Source organism: Vombatus ursinus, unplaced genomic scaffold, assembly GCF_900497805.2.
Source record: "Vombatus ursinus unplaced genomic scaffold, bare-nosed wombat genome assembly UNPS02014769.1, whole genome shotgun sequence".
In the NCBI taxonomy this organism is placed as follows: domain Eukaryota; kingdom Metazoa; phylum Chordata; class Mammalia; order Diprotodontia; family Vombatidae; genus Vombatus; species Vombatus ursinus.
This window is the reverse complement of record NW_020954547.1, coordinates 2,707,029-2,729,247: the sequence shown is the minus strand read 5'-3', so window position 1 is coordinate 2,729,247 and position 22,219 is coordinate 2,707,029. Positions and strand designations below refer to the sequence as shown.

The following is a 22,219-nucleotide window of genomic DNA, read 5'->3' as shown; positions in this document are numbered from 1 at the left end:
TTTGTTTTTGTTTTTGTTTTTGTTTTTGTTTTTGTTTTAGATGGGGGAGATTAGAGTCAACTATTTAGAACAAGCAGTTCCTGAGACAGATCTTAAAGAGGATTTGATAAGAGTGAGATTTGGAGTAAGGTGTGAGAGGATATAGCCTGTTCAAATTTCAGGAAAAGGCAAAATGAGATTGGGGAACAGCTAACAGTTCATTCTGATTACAGTATAGAGTTCATGAAAGGAGTCAACAAGTCAACAAGCACTTATTATACCCCTACTAAATGCCAGGCTTTGTGCTAAGAGCTACATTCATGTGCAATAAGGCTGGAAAATAAGTTTGGGGCCAGATGGTGGAGGTATCTGAATGCCAGGGCAACGAGTTTGCATTTTATTCTGTGGGCCATGGTGAACTACACAGTAGGGGCCCAAAGCAAAAGTCCTGAATGGATGACTCCAGGATAGACATTTTCCATGGCTGTGTAATCAAGAGATTGGCTGCTAGGTGACAGATACAATGGATACAATGCAGGGTCTGAGTCAGGAAGACCCAAGTTCAAATCCAACCTCAGAGACTTACTATCTGTGTGACCCTGGGCAAGTCATTTAACGTCTGTTTGCCTCGGTTTCCTCAACTGTAAAATGGGGTTAATAATAGCCCCTAACTCCCAGGATTGACATGAGGATCAAATGAGATAACATTTGTAGAGTGCTTAACATAGTTCCTGGCATATAGTAAGCACGATATAAATGTTAGCTGTCATTACTCTCCTCCTCTTCATCATCATCATCTATTAACAACAAAGCTTGTGTTAAAAGAGTATGATCTTCCTTAGAGCTTCTTTTAATGGAATTCTTAGAAAAGGGCTAGCCAGCATAACACGTTTTTCTTTTGAATGCAATCCAAGAATTTACTTTAAAAAAAAATCTGATAAGGAAAGTAAACATTTTCCTCCCCAGGGCAGTCCTGAGCCTTAGCAAAGAGAGCCAATATGCAAACAAACCTTTCACATGTGAATAATCCAAGTTATTTTTAGCTTTGTAGAAACAGGTGAGAGAGACCAAAGGTGGAATCAAGGCACCCACTCATTCCTTGAGGGAAGTCACCTTAAAGTTTCCACAAATTCACTAAATATCAGTGACTCAAAACTCCTTGAGTTTAATAGTATATCATCAGTTGGTTCTATATTCATAATTGTAGCCAGCCATCACCAACTCCAGAGCAGTTGTTACAACCTTTCATGTCATCTTTTAAAATGGACAGCTTGTCCCATAGGCTAGAGTGCTCACATTCTCCAGGCAGGTTGAAGCCAGTGCGTGTATTGATCTCCAGCCATGAGCACGATGAGTAATTCTAACATTAATAACAACCAAGTTTGTTTCACCAGAGTTTGCTGCTCAAAAGCTAATGGTCTTTCAATTCTCCCAAATGACTACATATACCATTGTGCTCGAATACCAAATACAGCACAGTTGGTACAGTTACCTTTTGGGCTATTTCTCTTAATATTGCAAAGTTCTGAGCTGCTAGGAAAAATGTCAGAAACTAAGCGGGTGACCTGTGTCTCTTGTAAGCTAGTACTTTGAGGCATCATCTGTGCTGATATTGTTTGTCCTTTGGTTTTGAAGAGAACCAATGACATCATAGGATGATGTCTTGACTTGTACATGAATCGGATTTAATTGAGGCAGAGTTGCAAAAAGTAATCAGCCTCACTCTCTCTTCCATAGTCATTGAAGTCCAGTGGCAAAACAAAAGTCAAGATGACTGGCTATGGCCTGGAAAGCAATGGATGATCCTGGTGTCTTTGATGTCTGACCAACCTCTAATCACCCCACAGTACCTGCTTCAGCCATCTTCATGGCCCTTGGAACAAATTGCTTAAGGAGCATCACCAGTGCAACCCACCTATCATGGAGGGGTTAATGGCTCCTCCTAATATCTCTGAGGCTATAGTATCTGCAGCTGTTTTCTAGATAACTGGAGGTAAATGTATAGAGAGGATATGAAATTTCCTAGATAATGTCACCTAGACCCAATTAGATTTAGAATAATAGGTTACCAAACCAGCAAGCATGTTGTGATGTACCCTGTGTCCTGAGTGTTCTGTAGTGTTCCCTTCCTTCTACTTTTAGTGGGAATAAAAACAACAACATTTAATTTCTTCTGTATCAATACTTGATTTTGTGAGCACAGGACACTGATGATGGAGAGCACAGGTTGGTCTTTTGTTAGATATATAGGATTGGGGCTGGACGTGTCGTTTTATTGGTGTAAGAAACACATGAGAAAACTCCCTCTACTAATGTAGGTCTGCACCTTCTCTCAAATTTATAGTTGTAGAAGGTTTTTGTTGTTGTCCAGTTGTGTCCAACTCTTCATCACCTCATGGACCATAGCATTTCAGGCCCTTCAGAGCACTAAAAAGTCAAGTGACTTATCCAGAGTCCCACAGTCTGTTATGAACTACGGTCTTCCTCTCTTCAAGGCTAGCTTTTTATCCACTATGCTATACAGATAAATAGATATGCTGTATAGATAAATAGACATGTATTTACTCAACTAGCCTCACTCCACTTAAAATGATAAGATGTTCAATCACTCTCACTCTTAGGCCTTAGACATAAAAATAATAATGATGATGATAACTGGCATTTATAGAGTAATTTTTGGTTTTATGGATTTTCCCATTTGATCCTCACAACAATCCTAGGAATTAGGTGCTAGTATTATCTTTACTTTACCATTGAGGAAACTGAGTCACAGAAAAATTAAGTGACTTGTCCAGGGTCACACATTTAGTAAGTGTCAAGTGTCTGAGGCCGGATCCTCAGGTCCTCCTGACTCCAGAGCAGGTGCTCTATTCATTGTGCCATCTAGCTGCCCCACTAGTAAGTATCTGAGGCTGGATTTGAATTCAGATCTTCCTGACTCCAGGTCCAGAACTCTTTCCTCACTCTCCAGGGCTCTAACTAGCAGCCTAAGTATGATATTTTTAAAAGTCATCTGATGAAGTGAAATGACATCAGTCAGGAAGTGTGTTCTGATTAGCTGATACATTTCATCAGACCCTCTGAATCTTGTATAAAAGAATGAAGTGACTGAAATTGTTGGGGATGAGGGGAAGCAGTGGTTTGAGCAGTAGCAAGCAGAAGAAAGCATTCAGCACACCCCTGAGTGAGAGCCTCTAGGTGGGGTGAGACAGAGAGGCTTTGGCTTCATCCTTGTCCAGGTGTCTTCTGTCTCCATCCCTAGACCATGCCTTTGGCGAGAGAAGGACCTTGTCAGTTTTGAAGAATCTGGAGGAGTTTGTATTTCCCATCCTCCAGCTGGAATCCTAGTGATAGCCCCAAATCTGCTGATGGCAGTGTCTGCATTGGAATTCAAGGACAGACTGGGTGCAGATTCACCGGGCTTAAAGTAAACTTCTTGAGCACTACTAATATGAAGGGAAAGGCTATCTAAGCCTGAACCTGAAGTTCCTGGGATTTTGTATGAATTGGTAGAAGAGTGAGTCACACACTTTTGGGGGGATGTTTCACACCAATTAGTCTTACTGTTCCACCTGAGTAAATTCGCCTTTCTAAAAGTTAAGGCTGACTAGCTAAATTGATTCTCAACTGATAATTTCAGGATGGAGGCACACCTGTGGGAGCTCAAACCAATGACATTAGAGAATCACCCTCAAGGTGTCCCCCTAAAACTCTAAGGGGGAGATGTAGTCAAGTCCTGAGGACTTGAGTGAGAAATCAGAGTTGGAGTTGGGATAAGGATCCTTTGAGGAAAATGAGTGACAGGAAGGAAGGAGGGAAAGAAGAAAGAAAGAAAGAAAGAAAGAAAGAAAGAAAGAAAGAAAGAAAGAAAGAAAGAAAGAAAGAAAGAAAGGAAAAAAGAAAAAGAAAAGGAAGGAAGAAAGAAAAAGGAAGGAAGGAAGAAGAAAAAAGGAAGAAAAGGAAGGAAGAAAGAAGAAAAGAAGGAAGAAAGAAAGAAAAAAGAAAATAAATGCTTCTAATGACAAAGGATGAATTCCAGTGATACACTTCATTGTCACTTCATTTCTTATCAGAGTAGAAATAGTGCAGGTTACATAGGGATGAATTCATTGATTAATTTTAAAAGCTCATATAAAGCATTTACTGTGTGCCAGGCACTGTGCTGAACACTGAATAAATATGAACACATATTTAAAAAGAGGTAGTTTCTACCTTCAAGGAGATTACATTCCAATAAGGGAGGACAAGTAGAGAGTAGTGATTACAAGGGAGGGATGTTTTGTTCTGGGAAGGTGACAAGGGTGAGGGGAGGCAGGAACGTTAATTGCTGGATGGGAAGCTAAAGCATGGTCTGCTACGTAGGGCCAGACAACAGATATAATGGTCTAGGTGGCCTGGTTTACACATAGTCCACACATTTAGTTTACAATCAACTTGGTTGGACCCTATGGGTGGAAATTTCAAAAGGAAAGGTCATAAGCATTTATATAGCACCTACTGTATGCCAGGTTATAATGTAAAAACATTATCTTATTTGATCCTCACTATACCCTGAGAGGTAGGTGTTGTTATCATCATCATTGATATTATAATAATTATAATAATATTATCATCCTTATTATCCTCTGTTGAGGAAACAGGCAGGCGAAAATTGAGTGACTTGCTCAGGGTCACACAGCTAGGAAGTGCCTGAGTCTGTATTTGAACTAAGATCTTCCTGACTCCAAGCCCAACACTCTATACACTATCACCTAGCTGCCTTCAAAAATGAGTGAATTATCTTTTACAGGAACTAGGGCCCGGATTCTGAAAGAAAGACCACAGTATAGAGGTCCAGGTGTCAGGTCCAGTGGGGAGTGGGCTGTTTCAGGTAGGGAGGAGCAAGTCAGTGGGGCAGGCAGATGGTGCGATGGCCTGGGCAGATGGCTAGATTGAAGCTGAAGGGATATATTCCATGATGCAGGCTCTCCCTGCTCACCAGCAGGGCACATGTTCTTTCCAAAATAAAAGGATTGTGCTTTCCTTGGGCCTCTTTTGGCAGCTTGGTGGTGGAGTTGCTAGAATGATAGACCAGGTGTCAGGAAGACCTAGTTCAAATCCAGATTCAGACACTTCCTAGCTGTATTATCCCGGACAAGTCACTTAATTTCTGTCTGCCTCAGTTTCCTGAATAGTAAAATGGGGATAATAATAATACCTATTCCCAGGACTATTGTGATGATAAAATGAGGATCAAATGAAATAATATTTATAATACACTTAGCACAGTGCCATTTTAGGCATTAAATAAGTGTGTCCCCTTTCCCTTCCCCCTCTTGACCTAATTGAGGGCCACTCCTACCTCTCTCAGGATAGAGGATGATCCCCTGCCCAGTGACCCAGCCCAGGCAGCACATATCTCACTCCCAAGTAAATAGGCTTTGTGAATTCCAGGAATGCAGCCCTCCCTTATCCAGGCTTGGGCCCCCCTACAGTCTGAGAGAGGCCAATCCCAGAAGACTATAGCCTTCCCTCCTCTCCTCCCCACCCAATCTCTGCCACAATTGATCCAGTTTTTGAGAAGACTAACTACAATTCTCTGTGTAGGCCAACAATAGGAAAAGGAATTTTGTTCCCAGGAGATGTGTCTGTTTGGAAAACTCCTGATCATCTTGGTTATCTGTAACTTTTTAAAAAAAGAATTATTCTCAGCTAGCTTTCCCCCATAATCGTTAAATTTTGGGGATACCTCTCTTGCACAACTAATATGAACTATAATAATAAGCAAAACATACTTAGGAAGGTAAATCTAATAGTTTCATTTCTCCTCAAAATCCCACCATGAATTTTAAAGTCAAATATTTCACACTAGATGATAAAAGTTTTATATTATGTATTGTTTTGGGTTATTTGCATTATGTATGACTCTTCATTTATTAGCATATATAGTAGACTAGGAAAGAGAAAAAGAAAGAAGCTGATAAAGAGAGAGAGAAAAGGGGAAGAAGGGAGAGAGAAGGAAGAGAGAGGAAAGTTAATGGAGGACAGAGAGGAAAGAGAAAAGGAAAGTATAATAGAAAGAAAGAGAAAGGAGAAAGAGAAAATGGAGAGAAAGAGAGGGAAGAGAAAAGGAAAGCATAAAAGAGAAAGAAAGGAGAGAGAGAGAGAGAAAATGTAGAGAGAAAAAGAAGATCAAGAAGGGGTAGGGATGGGGAGCATTTTGGATTAAAGATTGGAGCCTTAAAATGTTGGTCTAATATTTAATCTGGCCATTTTCCCCCAACCAAGAACTCTGTAGGGAATAGGCTTCACATAAAGTCCTGCATCATTTTGATGATTTAACTTTAAAAAATGCAGGCTTGGTAAAAGCTGTCAATGTGAGCTGTACTTAAGGTATGTGTTTTCAGGTTGAGAAAATATTTTGCACACAGTTTTATACGTGACAATGCATGGAGAATTCAGCACAGTAATCGTATTGTTTTAGCTGTTGCTTTTATAATTACTCATGTGTTGTGACTGGAAAAAAACCTAATGGTGGGTTGGGTTTTCTTTTTTGTTGTTGTTGTTTTAATTTCAATTTGGGATGAATTTCCCCTTCTCCCTTCCCCCCCACAATGCCCGTTGGCTACACAAATATTTTTTATGAAATTCAATCTAAATGCCACCAAACCATTGCGGTGACCCAAGTTGGGACTTTGTTTTGGATAAACTTTAAACTAAACTAAATGTGATTACTCCTACCAATGAAATCCCCAAAAAGAGAGACAGGGATGTAAAACCACTCCATCAATCCAAAGTAAACAGAGATGGAGGAGAAAACTCCCAGTAGAGGAAAAGGGGAACATTTCTTTTTGTTAACTGACCAAACAGTTTGCAAACTAAATCAAAGTGGCAACTTACGTTACATTCCTGCTTTAATAGTCACTGGTGAAAGCAGATCCAGTGAGTGTTAGAACTTGGGAGGATCAAGTTTCTAAATGAACGGTGTCAGGTGTAACCAGAACCCTTGTAGTAAAAGAGAGAGAGGAAAAAGCTATCCCTTCCAGTTCCCCCACACTCCAGAGAAGTACCCATTAGTAGTATAAATTCAAAAGTATCATTTCTAGAAGAGGGGAGAAAAGTCCTGTATGTAGTCTAAGAAATCTCAGTCTAATTTAGAGACTGGGTATAAATGAGCAAAGGTTCTGTGTTTGTTGTGGGGATTTATCATTTGATAGAATAAAGGGATGCCCAGCAAAGAGTGCTGTTTTTGGCAGTCAGAGAACCCAGGATTAAATACTGCTGCTGCCACTTACTCCATGTGACTTTGGGCAAGTCACCTAGGTTTTCTGGACTTCAATTTCATCACCTGTAAAATGAGGGAGCTAGGACAAGTGACTTCTAAAGTCCTTTCCAGTTCTCAATATATGACACCTTAGCCAACAATTTGGAAAACTCGGTTTGTCCTGGGCGAGGGGGGGGAAGGGAAGGCACAGGCAGATAACCCTCAAAACAACATCCTTCTCCCAAAACAAAGAAAACCCCAGACCACTGCACTTGACCCCTAGAATATTTGTGACCAAGAAAATGGTGCTCTCTGTGCAGTATGTTATGTCTTTTCTGGGTCCTCATCACTTATCCTGATGGGAAAAAGAACACACCCCAATGCTTATCATTTGACCATGCAAAGATACGATGTATTTTTCAAAGGCTCATGATATCAGCCTCTGTCAGTGAACATGCCCCATTACAACCTTAGGAAAAATAAAAAAGATTCTCTGGTGAGTTCCTGAGCCAAGTGAAAACAGAGGCCAAATAGACCTGAAGGGCAGGCTAGGAAGAATAAACAGGCAGCTGAGAGCTAAGGAGGAAGAAGAAACAAATGATACGTAACCCAGCCGGTCAACCCAGGCATATGGAACTAATTGGAGCAGGCATTTTAAACACTAGCATCCGCAGCACTTGCACAATCCTTAGCATGATAGGTTCTCCAAAAATGTTCGTGATTAATACCCACTATTGCTTTGTAAGAAAAGGAAATGAGACTATTCCCATTTTAGCGATGGGCAAACTAAAGTCCAGAGGAAACTAAGTCTCAAGAGGTCACAGAGTGTGTCGAGGGTGAACCAGGAATAGGTAGGTCAGAGAGAGACAAGGAAACGTAGACATCAGTGATAATGAGATAGCACGAGGAAATTAAAGCCAAGTGTGGGAAAACCACAGTCAGCCAAGAAAAAGGAACAGGAAGGAATACAGAATGACTTACAATAAGAGGAAATGAGGCACCAACGAAAAAGAGGGAGTGTGGTCTGGGGGGTTTTTCAAAGAAATGACTGGGGGATGCAGGTTTTATTTCTGGTTTTCTCAGCGTCTTCTTGTTGGATAGCTTTGGGCACATAATTTAACCCCTTGCTGCCTCCAGTTTTTCCAAGCGGTGATGCAGGGCTATGTTCCAAGGAAGAGCTCTTGGGGATTATAAAAGTTTGTCAATGCTAAATATAGATGACACGTTTAATTATTTAATTAGTTAATTTAATATTTTACTTAATTCATTTAGCTAATTATTTTAGGAAAGCCTAGCAAGAAATGGGAGAAATATGTTATGTGAATGTAATGGAATATTATTGTGTAGTAATAAGAATGTGATGAATTCTAAGAAATCTGGGAAGACTTATATGAACTGATGTATATGCATATACAAAATGACTACAATAATGTATATGAAAAGAAAATAAAAGCAAGCTAAACTCTGAGTAACTATAGTGAACAATGTTGGGCCCAAAGAATAATGGGATCATAGATTTAGAGCTGAAACTCTAGAGATTATCCAATGCCCTCATTTCATAGATGAGGAAACTGAGGCTCAGGTTAATAATAGGCCACATTTATATAGTTATTTAAGGTTTGCAAAGCACTTTACATACTTTTATTATTTGATCCTTACTATTATTATTATTATGCCCAATTTTTATAGATGGGGAAACCAAAGCTCATAGAGATTGGTTGACTTTCCCAGAATCACATATCTGAGGATATCTTAAACCCAAGATTTCTTGACTCCATGTCTAATACTCTACTTGCTTCTCTGTACCTCCTTCCTCTCAGCAAAGTGGAGGACCATGTGGGCAGAATGTTGACTACATGCTCATTTGAGGTTAGTATCAGGGTTTTTTTTTTGTTTTGTTTTGGGTTTTTTTGTTTGTTTGTTTGTTTGTTTTTGTTGTTTTGCTAGGCAATGGGGTCAAGTGATTTGCCCAGGGTCACACAGCTAGTAAGTGTCAAGTATCTGAGGTCGAATTTGAACTCAGGTCCTCCTGATTCCAGGGCCGGTGCTCTATCCACTGAGCCACCTAGCTACCCCAGTATCAGTTGTTTTTGCTTAAATGTTTTTTCTTTGTTACAAACGAGGGTTCAGAGTGAGGAGATATGGTGAGAGAAGGGTCTATCTGAAAATAACTTCAGTACAAAAACAAAAGTCATAAGTAAAACGTTTTTTAAAAGAAAAGAATGAGAATAGAAGTGAAACAGCCCATGCAGAAACCTAGAGTGAACAGAAAGGAAACAAGGATAAAAGGGTGGAGGGACCTTAAGATGAAGGGTGAAACTCTCTCTCTCTCCCTCTCAACACACACACACACACACACACACACACACACACACATCCCAAACCCAAAACTCCAATCAAGTACAAAATATAGTGTTAAGGAATACTGCCCTCAGAATCTTAAAGAAAGTGATGCAATAATCTACAAACTGATGAAAGACTTGGACCCTTCTTCCTCCCCACAATATTTAACAGTGTCTAACAAAGTTAAGAATTAAGTTTAATTTCTCACGATGGTATTTTTCACCCAAGGAGGCTGACATGACGAGAAAAATCTTACTACAGGCATAGCATGAAGTTATTCTCAGACATATAACTATGAAAAATCAGTTGGCAGAAAGATAAGAGGAAGCCCAGTGTGAATCATCTGAGATGAGACATTCTCCAAGGCAGAGATAAGTGGAAGAGTAAACCCTAGAGACTCCTGAAAAAACAGAGTGGGCAGGGTGAAGTCGTTGCACAGAATTAGAGCAACTTTGAAAGGAAGAATCCCAGATTGTCATGAAAAGTCAAGACAGTTAGTAAAAATGAAGAATTAAAAAAAATTAAGCCTCTTTAATAAAAGGAGATGAAACTGCTCAGACAAATACATACAGAGGGGTAATAGCATAAGAGATAACTGGCAAAGCTGGCTTGGGAAACGCTGAAGGCCTCTGAGCTACAAAAATGTTGTCCTACAAAGGGGATGAAAACAGGGGAGGTTATAAACAAAGCTTAGAGGGTATAAAAGTTAATCTAAAGTATCAAGCCGCCATTGACGGAAAGACAGCCCTAGAAAGAGCCAAAACAATAAAAGATTCTTTAAATACCTCACCAGGAAGAGATGGGCGGGGGAAACGCTGACGGGCTTGAAAAATTAAACTACTTTTTTCTTTTCTGTGTTCTTTGAACTGGATCAAAAATGATTTTCTTTACATGTCAGAAGGGTGATAAATGAAGGCCTCTTAGGTATCCCCCTCCAACAAATTCAGATGATTCAAGAGAAGCCAAATTCTTTAGCTTTTGTAAAAAGGTTGAATATAAGGGATACTGCCACGATGCAGAATTTGGCTGGATCTTTGGAGGATGGAGGGGATGGTTGATTAGTATAAATGAAAATGAAAGACATCTAGCAAACTTTTAAGAAATGTTTCCAGTGAGGAAAGAGAACAGTACTGGCTATTATATCATGAGAGCAAGTGTTGTGCTAACATTTACAAAATACGAAAAAGAACTAGACTAGGGGGTTCTTAATCTTTTTTGTGTGTCATGGACCTCTTTGGCAGTCTGGTGAAGCCCAAGTACTGTATCTCAGAATAACATTTTGGAATGCATAGCACAAGATTTGCAGGATTACAAAGGCAATTAATCATATTGAAATACAAATATCAAAATAGTTTTTAAAAAGTTTATGGATCCCAGGTTGACTTCTGAAGGAGAGGAGGGTTCTTGTACACAGCATAGATCTTCCATGGATAATTTACAGGAAAAGATGGACAAAAATTGAACAGGAGAGGGTATATGGAATGAGTTGCAATCTGTACCATTGGATGGAGTACCTATATGCTGGTAATTTAGTGGAAACATCCCTGTATTTGGAGTCAGAGGACCTGAATTTGAACCAAGGCCCTGGTACTTGTGACCTATAAGACTGTGGGTGAGTAACTTTTTTTCTCTGGGCTTCAGTTTCCTCATCTGCAAAATTAGGGGGCTAGGCCTACATGGTCTCCAGGGTCCCTTCTGGTTTGAAATTCTATGATCTTTATGAAATCACACCTGTCAAAGTATTTAAATATGTACTCCTTCAGTGATAAATAGGCTTCTAAAAGCTTTAATACAGGTGATGATGATCACTGTATAACTAGAAAAAACTTACTCCAGGAAGCTGAATGAGCTGATTTTAATTTGCAGAGTTTTACTAGATTTAAAAGCTGGAGATATTCATTTACTATGTTGACTATACAGAAGCACCAAGTAATTTGAAACTACATTCCAAATCAAGAGTTTAACAAATTAACATTCAAATGCAATAACAATAATAATAATAGCCAGAACTTATATAGTGCTTTAAGGTTTGGGAAACACTTTATGAATATTATCCCATTTTTATCCTCACAACAATCTGGGGAAGTAGCTGCTATTATTATTCTAATTTTATAGATGAGGAAACTAAGACAAACAGAGGTTAAGTGATTTGCCCAGCATCACAACTTAAACAGTGTTTAAGGTGTAATTTGAACTCAAGTCTTCCTGACTTCAAGTACAGAGCTCTGTCCACTCACTGTGCCACCTAAGAACTGGGACTTCAGTGAGGGAGTTATTTCAGAAGTTCATAGATTTAGAGCTGAAAAGGACTTTTGATATCATCTAGTCCATTTCACTCATTTCCAAGATGAGGAAATTAAGGTCCACAGTGATTGTGACCTGTCCAAGGTCACAGAGGTAGAGGTGGTAGGGCCAGGATAGGAACCCAAATCCTCCAAAGCCAGTGTTCTTTCCATTGGACCACACTGCCTTTCCAGTGATACAAATGGTGAGCCATCTATGCCTACCTATTGCTATTATTCATGTCCTTTAGTAAGTTAACCTATGGACTTTACTCAATAAACTGGGGTTCTCCCTTGAATTCTCTTGACATCAAGAGGATAATAGGGGAGCATCCATATCTTTCTCCTGCTACATGACTGGTTCATGTGTTCATACTTTTTTTTGTGTGTACATACATTTCTTTGACAACCTCCTTTAAGCTGCCTCTATAATGTAATACCCTGTTCAAACCTCTATGATCCTGCTCATAGCAAGAATGTTAAGGTGGGTATAATCCACTTTCTCTAGTAGTATATCCATTTGGTAGTGATTGAACGAGTATCACAACTGATGGCCATCATCCTGCTAGTTTTTAAATGTCCTTATGATATGGTTTTGCATTCAGTATGTAGAGAATTTTGATATGGAAGGAATCTTAGAGATTATTTAATCCAACTCATTCATTTTACAGATAAAGAAAATGACATCCAGAAAGGGAAATGACTTGTATTGGTTTGTACAGGGGGTAAAAAGCTATTTGGAGCAAGTTCAATAAGTGTGATTCTTGTCCTCTGATATCCTAAAGCAGATGACATCAACGGGGACCCTCTGAGGGCACCGTATTGCAGAAAGATAAAGCAATTGTACAGAGATCCAAATATGCCAGAAGGATAAAGCTTTTTGCAGAAGGATAAAGCAATTACACAGAGATCCAAATATGCCAGAGAAGAAAGTAGTTATTTCCCTGTTCTCATCCTACAGAATACTAATAATAACAATATTTATTATTTACATAGCGTGTTAAGTTTTGCAAAGTACTTTATATGTGCTGTCTCATTTGAACCTCATAATAATACTTCGAGGTAGTGATATCATAATCTCCATTTTCAGATGATGAAACAGAGGCAGATAGAGGTTAAGTGACTGGCTTGACCTTGCATATAGCAGTAATAGTATGAAGAAGCCAGTAGGGGACAAGCTTCAGCCCATCTGCTTAGGAGTGTGCCGATTAGAAGAGAGGCATTGCTTTGCTGACTGGCTGAAGAAAATGCTGGAATGGGTACTGGGAAGCTCATTGGAACAGAGCTGAATCTTGATGCTGTTTGAACTTACTGCTGTCTGTTGAAAATGAAGAAGGTCTGTATCTCACATCCATTTAGGCAAGAGATTTCATACAGTGCCTAATACAGAGCTGGGACTCAATAAATACCTGCTGACTTGGGACTTGTTCTGCAACATTCTAATTCCAGATGAAGCAGTTAGGCCTAAAGACTGGTGTCAATTTTATTCTCCCCACCTGCACGCTATAATACCCTATAATAATTAGTTTTATGATTTTTCCACAACCTATTACTTTAATTACTTTAATTAAATTGTTCACTTAAGTTGTTTGTGTGCACTTTAAAAATAGTGTGTCAGTAAACAGAAGACTTAAACTACCTCCTTGTAGAAAGTTGGGCAATTTTTATTACCAGGCCATAGGGTGGCTTCTTTGATCTGTTGGTATCATGGACTAGTTTATTATTGGTGGGGGTGGGCCCTAAGGAGGAAGAGATTCACAGGATTTCAAGCTAGAAGGGATCTTAAATAAATAAACAATCTCAGTGGTGTCAAACCTAAATAGAAATGGATCCCTGACTGCTGCATATTGATTTAGAAAACCACAGATTCACAGTATCTATGTTGTAGTTCTATTTTGTTAAACATTTCTTATGTTTAATGTGATTGTACTTGTATAGCCTGTATCAGATTGTATGCCATCATGGGTAGAGGGGAAGGGAGGGAGGAGGAAAAATTTAGAACTCAAAATCTTATAAAAGTGAAAGCTGAAAACAAATAAATAAACAGATAGATGAATGAGTGAATAAATTAATTAATTAATAAAAAATCAGACATTTCTCAGTCACAGTTTAATCTGGCTCAGGTGGGTGCATTTGGGAGTTTTGCAGCTGGTAAGCCTGATGCCTCTGCTTTAGCTCACCTCCTATCCTAACTGTTTGTAGTTGAGGAAAATGAGGCCCAGAGAGTTAAGTGACTTCTACAAGATCACAAGGGTAGTAGGTGACAGAGGTAGGATTCCAATCCAAGTCTTCTGGCTACAAATCCAGCACTCTTTTCATTGCAGTACCCTACCACTAACTTAGTCATGGTCCTGCCTCATTTAGGTCTATATGCTGTGTTTTAAACTGGAATTATTAATTGTACTCCATGCAAAACCCAGCAATGTTTGATTCTTCTGCTGCTGTTGGCTTCTTCCAAAAATGATTAAATAGTTAATATGGTTCCTTGTGAGGCAGCTAGGAGCTGCCACAGCACACAGAGTGCCAGTGAGTTAGGAAGACATCTTCCTGAGTTCAAATCTGGCCTCTGACACTTACTAGCTATGTGACCCCCAGCAAGGGCAAGTCACTTAATCCTGTTTGCCTCAGTTTACTCATCTGTAAAATGAGCTGGGAAAGAAAATGACAAACCACTCCAGTATCTTGGCCAAGAAAATCCCAAATGGGGTCATGAAGAGTCAGACAAGACTGAGAGGACTGAACATATTATACTGTGAGCTCATGTTGCCCTCTTCTGGCCAATAGTTCTTCCCAAAGTTTCAAGCTTTGGAACGGAACAAAGCAACCTAGACCACACGGGGACTGAAATCAGCCACCTAGCCTTATGAGCACTATGCTTTAGTCAATAAGGTCATCTAGATACTATTTCTTTAGCTCTTTTGTTTGCCTTTATAACACAATTTCCTTTTTCTGAAGCTTCCAAAAACAATAATTTGGCTCCATCTGGTGGCAAGTGAAGGAACGGAGAGGATAACTCCCTCTGTCCCATAGCATCTTGAACAATCTTGAACATGGGATCTTAATATGCTACAGATTAGAATAATAACAACAACTCACATTTCTAAAAGTGTTTTCAGATTCCAAAAATACGTTCCCCACAACCATCCTGTGAGGTAGTGAATGCAAATATTATTATCTCCATTTTGCCGAAAAGTGAAGTGACTGAACCCAAACATTGTCACAAAGCCTGGTAGCCTGCCTCCAAATTTGGTGCTCTTCTCTTTATGCCACACACTGCTTTTGGTGTATAGCTCACATATATTGGATAATGAGGCTGAATTCTTTTGAATGATCATGGGTCTCACTTTGGAGGCTTTGCAGTGTTCTAGGTCTTGATGCAATCTGCCAACAGGATCATCTGGAACATCTCACCATCCTCTTCAACCTGGACTCTTGACTGGACATTCTCCAGGACAGTGGTGAGTACTTCTGGCAGGGATATGCCTCCCTGTTTTATACTCTGCTTGATAATACAATCTGCTTGTCAAACTAAGTTATCTCTTTTATTTCTTTTGAGCAATCTGGAATGACTTTTGACATATACATTTTTTTTTTGTTGGAGAACCTTTAAGACACCATTATTCTTCTTGTAATGTAAATATTTATCCCTTTAAGGTCCTTTTCAGCAGTCTTTTTGTTTTCTGAAAAGAGCAGAAAAATTATTTTTGTGTAAAGGAAAAAATTCAAATTAAAAATTCAAAGATATTAGATATTGCTGTTGTTACAGAAGAAAATTTTGATGCCTAAAAAGAGCAGGAGTAAAGAACTTTGTCTTTAATAAAAACTCACATATGTATGAAGAAATCTAGGTTCCAAATGAGATTTGAGTAGTTTTGTATAGAAAATGAACTATGGTTCAAATCACCTTGTGGATAATATAGAATAATTACTTGTACCAACTGTCTTCTTTTTTCTTTTTGGTGAGGCATTTGTGGTTAAGTGACTTGCCTAGAGTCACACAGCTAGTAAGTGTTATATGTCTGAGGTTGGATTTGAACTCAGGTCCTCCTGACTCCAGTGCCAGTGCTCTATCCACGGTGCCACCTAGCTGCCCCTAGAATAATTATTTGTATGTAAACAGTATAGTTTTTTTAAAGGGGCAGAGGAAGAACTTTTACTTGTTAAAAGCTGGAAATATATATATATGAAGAAACACAGTTTCAAAGACACAAAATTAGTTGGAGGACCATCCTGGGAACTTTGGCCCCTCAGCTTATTTGCATAGAACTGTTTTATGACTCGAGGATAAAGCTAAAATAAAACAAGGTATTATATAATAAAATTGAAACAGGTATGATTTTTTAAAGTCTGTCAGTTTCATAGGGGAAATTCATAGGGACATTATCTTTAAATGAAAGTGAGTTGCTGAGATCCAGGAGGCTCTGATCTAAGCCACTGAATGGGCCATAGGAAGTATAGAATATTGGCTTAGTCTCAAGATGGGAAGGGAAAAGCTGGGACTTTATGAGAAATCAAGACATTGTAAACAAAACCAAAAGAATGAAAAAATAAAAGACAATGTGAAATATCTCATTGGAAAAACAACTGACCTGGAAAATAGATCCAGGAGAGAGAACTTAAAAATTATTGGACTATCTGAAAGCCATGATCAAAAAAAGAGCCTAGATATCATCTTTCAAGAAATTATCCAGGAAAACTGCCCTGATATTTTAGAACCAGAGGGCAAAATAGAAATTGAGAGAATCCACTGATCACCTCCTGAAAGAGATCCCCAAAGGAAAACTCCTAGGAATGTTGTAGCCAAATTCCAGAATTCCCAGGACAAGGAGAAGATATTGCAAGCAGCAATTGACTCTCACTGAAGCAAAGCAAACATTAGATTCCACCCTAATTATTTCACTATCCCATCCCCATAGCAGCTGTTTCAAACTTTCTTATTTCTCCTCTCATCTCCCATGGCAACCTCTCTATCCTCTCAGCCAAAGATCACAGCTCCTATTTCACCCATACCCCCTCCAAAAAAAATTGAGGCCATTTTCGAAGGGCTCCCCTGTCTGCCCTTCTCAGGGGAAGGGAACAATTCAAGTCTTATGGAAACACAATTAAGATAACACAAGATTTAGCAGCTTCTACATTAAGGGTCTGGAAGGCATGGAGTATGATATTCCGGAGGGCTAAGGAGATAGGACTACAACCTAGAATCTGAGTATAATCCTTCAGGGTAAAAAATGGTCATTCAATGAAATAGGGGACTTTCAAGCATTCCTGTGGAAAGGACCAGAGCTGAATAGAAAATTTGACCTTCAAATACAAGACTCAAATGAAACATAGAAGAGGTAAACAGGAAAGAGAAAACATAAGAAACTTATTAAGGTTGAACTGTTTACATTCCTGCAGGGAAAGATGATATTTGTAACTCATGAGTCCTTTGTCAGTATTAGGGTAGTGGGAGGGAAAAAAATTATATATATGTATAGATAGATAGAGGGCACAGGGTGAGTTGAAGATGAAGGGGTGATATCTGGAAAATAAAATTAAGGGGTGAGAGAGGATTATACTGGGAGAAGGAGAAAGGGAGAAGTAGAATGAGGTAAAATATCTCACATGAAACAGACAAGAAAAGGCTTTTACAGTGGAGGGGAAATGGGGGAAGGTGAGAGGGAATGAGTGAATCTTATTCTCATAGAATCTGGCTTAAGGAGGGAATAACATACTATGGGGTATGGAAATCTATCTTACACTACAGGAAAATAAGGGGGGAAGGGGACAAGAGAGCAGGGGGTTAATAGAGGGGAGGGCAGATTGGGTGAGGGAATAATCAAAAGCAAACACTTCTGAGGAGGGACAGGGTCAAAAGAAAGCATAGAATAAATGGATAGGATGAAGGGAAATATGCTTAGTTTTTCACAACAGGACTAGTATGGAGGTGTTTTGCATGACTACACATCTATAACCTGTATAGAGATGCTTGCCCTTTTCAATGAGGGTGGGAGGGGAGGGAGGAAGGGAGAAAATTTGTAACCCAAAGTTTCAAAAACACATGTTAAAAATTAAAAAAAATTAAAAAACAAACAAAAAAAGAAATGGAAAAGCAGTTACAGGGATAAATAATTAATGACATTCCTCTTGGTGCTCATGTTCAGCTGTTTCTTTGTGAAGCAAGTGTTCATGATATATGTAGATAAAAGGTTTTTTTGTAGTCTATAAGCTTTTGGCTACTGCCATTCTTGTTTTTTACTTCTAAACCATATATTCCAACATGTCTTTCACCATTGTCCCCTATGCCTATTTTTTAAAGGAAATTAACCAAGTAGAAAGTTAGATGTTGATTTCATTTAGAGCCTTATGGAGTCCTTCCCTAGAATTTCACTACCTCCTTGTCCTCCCTAGAATTTTACTACCTCCTTGTCCTCCACAACAGATGTTGGCATGTATGCTGCAATTACTTTCAGGTTGATCTTTATTTTATTTTATTTTTTACAAATGCTGATCTAAGGTACTATCTGTTTTGTATATGAACATTTTGTTTTTTGCAAAGAATTAGAAGTGAGTAAGAGGAGAAGAAATAGAGGTACCTATTGTAGATGGAGTTCTCAAAAAGTTTATCCAAGAAGTGGAGGAGATCTATTGGATGATAGCTAGGAGGGGTGACTGGATCAAAAAAAGGTTTTTTAACTATGGAGGAAGATGGCATGTTTGTATGTAGCAGGGAAGTTAGATAGGGAGACTACATAGGAAGAAATGGAAGATTAGAGAAAGAGTGGGGAAAATCCTACTGGAAAGAAAAGAGGATATGAGATCAAGGGTGCCTTGATAATGAGAAGGGCCCTCTCTTCCCGTGAGATAGAAATGAAGGAGGAGATAGTGGGGAAGTAGGGATAGTATCTGAATGATGTGAAGTGAGAAGGGCAGACAGGGGAGCCCTTCGAAAATGGCCTCAATTTTTTTTGGAGGGGGTATGGGTGAAATAGGAGCTGTGATCTTTGGCTGAGAGGATAGAGAGGTTGCCATGGGAGGTGAGAGGAGAAATAAGAAAGTTTGAAACAGCTGCTATGGGGATGGGATAGTGAAATAATTAGGGTAGAATCTAATGTTTGCTTTGCTTCAGTGAGAGTCAAGATTAGGTGACATAAATTTAGAATGAACTCAATTATTATGTCACAATTTTTTTTCCAGCTCCATTCTGAAGCACATGAATGGAAGTGAAGGGGTGGATACTAAAGTAATCTAGGGGTAAGGTTTAACAAGCTATGATTGGCAGTAAGACAAGAGGGGAAAGGGTTTGAACTTGAATTAGTTCACCAACAGTTCAAGATAGGAAAAGGACCAAAGTGTAGACCATGACAGGGTGATGACCTGGGAAAGATCTGATAAAGGAACTTCAGAGTTCATTGACACAGAAATAGAATAGTTATGGGTGATGGCAAGAGTGTAATCATGTGTGTAGCTAAGGTAGAATGGAGGATTAGGTCATGAGAATTGAGTGGAACTAACAAATATTTCATGTTTAAGAGTTAATGTAGGAGCAGCTAGGTGGCACAGTGGATAGAGCACCAGCCCTGAAGTGAGGAGGACCTGAGTTCAAATCCGGCCTCAGACTAAACACTTGTCACGTACTTAACTGTGTGACCTTGGGCAAGTCACTTAACTCCAACTGCCTCACAAAAAAAAAAGAGTTAATGTAGTAAGGAAGAGGAGGGACAAGCATTGTTAAGTGCCTACTATGTGCCAGGCACTGTGCTAAGCATTTTACTTTTTATGAATAAAAGATTTTATTAAAATCATTTATAAGAAAAATGAACATAATATTTTGGTAGTACAAGGACACAGATGAAAGCACAGGGGGTATATATATATATACACACACACATATATACATATATGACAATAGAATAAAAGCCATTATATACATATTAATGTACATATAAATAGAAGAATGAGCAGTGTTAAGTTATGGGAAATGGTTACATGGCTTTAATTTTTCTTGATAATATGGAACTTATTCATATAATATGATTCTTATTCAAGGATTTAAAATGGAGCCTTCTTTGGAATTTGCAGTCAAAATAGATCTTGGCTTCCTTTATTTGGCACCTCTAATAAGGCACACAGAAACAGGTATTTGTAAAAATCTAGCATCTTCCCAAAGGACTAAATGCCAAGGGAAGAGAAGATGGGTTAGAGAACTAGAAACAGAAAGCATGAAATGTGTGTGTGCGTGCGTGCATGTGTGTGTGTGTGTGTGTGTGTGTGTGTGTGTGTGACAGAGAGAGAGAGAGAGAGAGAGAGAGAGAGCAAGTGAGAGAGAGACAGAGAGAGAGATGCTTAAATCCTTGTTTGTTCTCGGCTGTCATGGGTTTCCATCTGATCTTCTTTGATTTGTCATTATTCTTCTTCAAAGACATCTAGCTATAGATGAGTGAAAGTGTAAGGTTGGTGACTGTGCACAGCCCTCCCTCACTTAAATCAATTCACTTGCAAGTCATAGCATCACCTTCCTGATGTCATGTCCTCTTCAAGAATGAAGGACAAACAACATTTTTCTTTGGGGGCTCTGGGTCATAGAGGTATTTGTATGTTTCAGAACAGATGTATTCAAAGACATGAGACACTCCAAACTGGAACTGGTCTGCAATTGGGGTAACGCAGGATTATTCTCTGCTTTGAAGACGGCCTTCTGACCAGTTAAATCCAAGTTTTCAAGCTTGGGGCTGGGAAGGAGTCAGGCAGTGCCCCTAGATGTGTCGTTCCTTCAGTGGGGTAAGTTCCCCAATTTCTTTTGGCACTGATATTATTATATGGCCAGTGATCATTCTCCCTAAGACCATTTGTCACTTTCTGAGATTCCCAATATCTGGTAGCAGGATTTCAAAATTGTTATCACTTAGATAAAGTACACGCAGGGTGGTAAGATAAAAGAAACGTCTAGGAAGAGAATTTTCATTTAAGTTGTTTGTTATATGTCAAGTCAAGGACCTTCAGGGATGGTAAAGAGCCAGATCCTTGAGGCAAAGTACTTAGGCTGTTTGTACGAAGGTTCAGGTGTTTGAGTTTCTGGAGGCTACTGATGTGTGGGGGCAGCTCTCCAGTTTGGTTACTGAAAAAGTTCAGCACATCCAGAGTCCTCAGTGCTGCCAGATTTGGAGACACAGTCACGAGCTCGTTGTGGCTGAGAGTCAGTTGTGTAATGTGGGATAAAGTAAACAAGCTGTGGACATCCAGCATGTTGGAGATGCCTTGCTCACACATGTCTGCCTTGGGCTGGTTCTTCTCCCAGCTCTCCTCCACCAGCTTCTTCAAAGACCTGGACGTGGTTGTGGAAGGCAGCAGCACTGGGGGACCTGTACCCATAAGTCGGAAGCAAAGGTATTTGGGCTGCCCAGAAGAGGAAACATGCCATCTGTGCTAAGGACTTTAAATGTATCTCATTTGATCATCAAAACAACCTTGGGAGGGAGGTCCTATTATTATCTCAATTTTACGGCTGAGGAAACTGAGGCAGCCAGAGGTTAAATGACTTGCCCAAAGTCACGCAGCTGGGAAGTATCTGAGGCTGGATTTGAGCTCGTGTCTTTTTTGACTCCAGGCCCAGAGCTCTATCCACTACACCACCATCTGGCATTAAAGGAATAAACAGATAGATAGATAGATAGATAGATAGATAGATAGATAGATAGATAGATAGACAGACAGACAGATAAATAGATAAATAGATAGATATAGTCAACCTAACCAAACTAGCCTCTAACCTGTGGATGGCCAGAGCCAAACAAAGTAGGCCAGAGACAGCAGAGTCAGGAATCAAACAAAAGTTTAATTTCAAAGTGAGGGAAATGACTTGAAGGCAAGGACACCTGTGCTGGGGCCTCCCCCCCCCCCAGTTGGGGGAGGGAACCTGAAGCAGTATGGGGAGATCTCAATCCTTATATCAATAGCTACCCAGTGAGCTACCCACTGACAATGAGGGGTAACAGCAAAAATGAGATAAGTTGGCTTCATAGCAGGGCTTCATGACCAGAACATGGGTATTTGTCTGGTGCCTGTCTGAATTCAGAGAACACCTGGTACTGGTCAAAGCAATACAATAATTATATGATTTTGCCAGAGGATGAGCACAAAGGATTGTTGTTATGCCAAGCTCAAGGCACAGCTTGCTTGATGGGTCTTAGCTCTGGAAAACAGGGTGGCTCCTAATATCCTGACACTCTCTCTCTGTCTCTGTCTCTGTCTCTCTCTCTATATATATGTGTATATATATATATATATATATATATATGAATAAAATTTCTATATAACTTTTCAGGAACAAAGTTGCCTATAACATAGCCTACACGTTAATTCATTTTGCTTGACTATTTGATTATACTTATAC

At 39.4% G+C, this 22,219-nt stretch overlaps 1 pseudogene; it reads right to left on the bottom strand.

Annotated features, from left to right (window-relative positions):
* The window catches only part of LOC114043573, a 95,992-nt pseudogene extending 74,794 nt beyond the window's left edge, over nucleotides 1–21,198 (bottom strand).
* Between the last annotated feature and the right edge of the window lie 1,021 nt (nucleotides 21,199–22,219).